Raw genomic sequence first — 4,076 nt, 5'->3', positions numbered from 1 at the left:
ACAGTGCTAAGCATATATGCTAGTCAGATTTCCATTGCTGTATCAAAAACCTGAGATAAACAACCTAAAAAGGAGGATTTATTTTGGCTCATCATCTCAGTCTATGGTCACTTGTCAAGGTACATGGCAGAGAAGAGCTGCTCACCTCATACAAGTTGGGAAGCAGAAGAAAAGGACTGGGATCCCAATATCCCCTTGAAGGACACGCTCCACTGACTTAACTTCCTTCCCTAAGCCCAACTCCTAAAGGTTTCATTGCCTCCCAATAGCAAAGTTGATGACCAAGCCTTTACCATATGAGCCTTTGGAAGACATTTAAGATCCAAATTGTAATAGTATATCATAATTGTGGATTCTCTGACTATATTTCTAGTTTAATTGAAAACTACATAAAATATTGCAAGATCAGTCAACTGTTCTCACCTTCAGAAAGGAAGAGACTGTCAATACCACTGCATGGTGAGAAGCAATGTGAAAAGTGTATTGGACTCATAACTACCATTTGGTGAATGTTTATACTTAACACTTAGATCTACTCAGCTATTCTTTGAAACCACAATCTCCATTTAAGACTTACAAACTTGGGCAGGCTGTTTAATGTCACATCATCTCTATAGCAGTTTTAAGGACCCTTGAGCAGTCCTCAACTTATCAGATCAGATCAATATATGAGGAAAATACCTGCAGAAAGAGCCATAAAAGTCCCTTGAAAGAGGGAGACTATTTTGGATTTCACTTTCATTCAGTTTCCTCTGAAAAAGTTGCTGCTTATGAATTAGTTTTAGCAGCGGGTATGCAAAAGAAATCTATAGAAGCAGGAGGAAAGTTTCCTAGAATAGAGTGTCCGTTTACAACCCTAGAAGACAAGCCTTCTAGTGAAAAACCATCTTACTACTCTAAAAATTTGCTGGTTACTGAGCATACCCAACTGGCTATAACTAAGAGCACTGAAAATAAAAAGTAGGAAGTAAAGAACAACAATTAAAAGAATAAAAAAAAATTGATTACAAAAGGAATTCTAGCTTTTGTTGTTCATATTAGGACAAGGAAACTTAAAAAAAAAATGGCTAGGGAAATGGCAGAAACAAGTTTGTTTTAGTGATCAAATATGCTTTTCATAATCACCACCTTCTTCAGCCCTCTAGTTTACCTGACAGTAGCCTTTCCTGGAATGTTTTGTAGGCCTTTGCCCATTGCTTCCTTCCCAACTTGGTTTCAGCTAGAATACTCAACTAGTTAACTGTTGTATCCTCTTCCACACCTAATGAAAGGTTTCCTTTAAACAAGGGGACAGATTGTGAAAATCATTGCAGGAAGTTATCCCATATTTGAACTACACAGGATTAAACAAAAGATGAATGTTTGCTATATCTGGCCCAAACCATCCCTTGAATAAACAGCATTATTAACAAAACAGCCATTTTGAAAAATCGGCTATAGTTAGGATTATGCTATAGGGGGAGCTAGATCCAGAGTGATGTTGGAAGATCAATCCAGATGGTTTCTATTGCTACCATCATCTCCCCAATCACCAGTCTTTATCCAGGAATTCAGATGTAGAATTTTGAATCATCAGTTCTAAAATGTCTGTTCAGTTAAATATGCTATCACCTGGAGCCAAGGGAGGATATCCCTAGCTCAAGCTTAATAACAGTAATAACTGGATAAAAGAGAAATTTAAAAACTATCCCATTCTCAATAACCTTAAAATAATAAAATACTTGGGGATCAATCTAACAAGAGGTAAAAGACCTATAGTGCAAACTACAGAACACTAAAGAAATTGAAGAATACCTTAGAAGATGGAAAGATCTCCCATGTTCTGGATAGGCAGAATTAATATTGTTAAAATGGCCATACTACCAAACACACTATACAGGTTTAACGTAATTCCTATTAAATTCTAAAATTATATTCTTTGCAGAAATAGAAAAAGAGTTGTGAAATTCATTTGGAAAAATGAGAGGCCCAAGTTAGCCAAAGCAATCTTCAATGAGAAAAGTAAAGCAGGAGACATCACTATACCAGACCTCAAATTATACTACAGGGCCATAGTAACAAAAACAGCATGCTATTGGCACCCAAACAGACATGAAGATCAATGGAACAAACACACAGAGAAGACCCAGAGACAAACCCATGTAAATTCAGTTATTTTATACCAGACAAAGGTGCCATAAACATACATTGGAGAAAAAAAAATAGCCTCTTCAACACATGGTACTGGAGAAACTGGAAATCCATATGTAGGAGAATGAAATTTAACCCCTATCTCTCACCTTGCACAAAACCAACTCAAAGTGGATCAAGGACCTAGGCATTAGAACAGAGACCCTGTACCTACTAGAAGAAAATGTAGGCCCAACTCTCCATCACGTCGGTTTAGGAACTGACTTCCTCAACAAGACTCCTAAAGCACAAGAAATAAAATCAAGGATCAATAAATAGGATGATAGCAAACTAAAAAGCTTCTTCACAGCAAAGGAAACAATCAAAAACTTGGAGAACCTACAGAATGGGAGAAAATTTTTGCCACCTGCACCTCAGATAGAGCATTAATCTCCAGGATATATAAAGAACTCAAAAAAACTTAACATACATTAAAAAAACCCAAATAACCCAATCAATAAATGGGCAAAGGAACTCAACAGGCACGTCTCAAAAGAATACAATTGGCCAACAAATTTTATGAAAAAATAGATGTTTTCCATTTCTCCAGCTACTAGAAAAACGCAGACTAAAACTACACTGAGTTGAGTGCGGTGGTTCTCACCTGTAATCCCAGCAGCTCGGGTGGCTGACACAGGAGGATTTGAAGTTCAAAGTCAGCCTCAGCAACAGCAAGGCACTAACTAACTCAGTGAGATTCTGTCTCTAAATAAAATACAAAAAGGGCTGGGGATATGACTCAGTGGTTGAGTGACCCTGAATTCAATCCCTAGTATCCCGCACTAAAAAACAAACAAAAACCTACAGAGATTTCATCTCACTCCAGTCAGAATGGCAATTAATTATCAAGAACACAAGTAACAATAAAGGTTGATGAGCATGTGGGGAAAAGGTACACTCATACATTGCTGATGGGACTACAATTGCAAATTGGTGCAACCATTCTAGAAAGCAGTATGGAGATTCCTTAGAAAACTGGGAATGGAACCATATTTGACCCAGTTATCCCACTTCTCAGTATATACCTAAAGGACTTAAAATCAGCACTAAAGTGATATAGCCAAATCAATGTTTATAGCAGCTCAATTCATAAAAACTAAGCTATTGAATCAGCCTAGGTGCCTTTCGGATGAGTGGATAAAGAAAATGTGGTGTATATATACATGGAATATTACTCGGCTATGAAAAAGAATGACTTTATGACTTTCACCAGTAAAGGGATGGATGGATCTGGAGACTATCATGCTAAGTAAAATAAGTCAATCTCAAAAAAACAAAGGCTGAATGTTCTGATATGTAGATGCTAACACACAATAAGGGGAGGAGGGAAGAATAGAAAATCGGTGGACTAGACAAAGGGAAATGAATGCAGGGAAGGGAGGGGGACAGGGAATAAGAAAGATGGTAGAATCAATCAGATGTAACTTTCTTATGTTCATATATGAATATGTCACCAGTGAAACTCCACATTATGTACAACCACAAGAATGGAATCCTAATTAAAGTTATACTCCATGTATGTATAATGTCAAAATATACTCTACTGTCATGTTTATCTAAAAAGAACAAATAAAAAAAATAAAGAGCAAATAGCTGGAAATCATTGAACATCTATATAAAAAAATACAAAGATTCATTAAATGATTACTTATCTCAAATGTACAATTCAGAAAATGGGCAGAACCACTAATCCTATTTAAACCCATCCATAATTCTTCTTTATCTGTAATAAGCTTCTAAAAAGATAATTATCAAAAGGGAGGAAAAACCAAAACCACAAATTTAGCAACTAAAAAAAATAGTTTGCTACTGTGAAGTGTTTATCATCTATATTTAACTTGACTTCTTTTGAGACCATGATATTCCCAGTGTAGAAATTTAGTTTACACATCAACAGAGATCAAAAA

Source organism: Sciurus vulgaris (genome assembly GCF_902686455.1).
Source record: "Sciurus vulgaris genome assembly, chromosome: 1".
Taxonomy (NCBI): domain Eukaryota; kingdom Metazoa; phylum Chordata; class Mammalia; order Rodentia; family Sciuridae; genus Sciurus; species Sciurus vulgaris.
The sequence above is the reverse complement of the archived record's forward strand: the minus strand, read 5'-3'. Positions refer to the sequence as shown.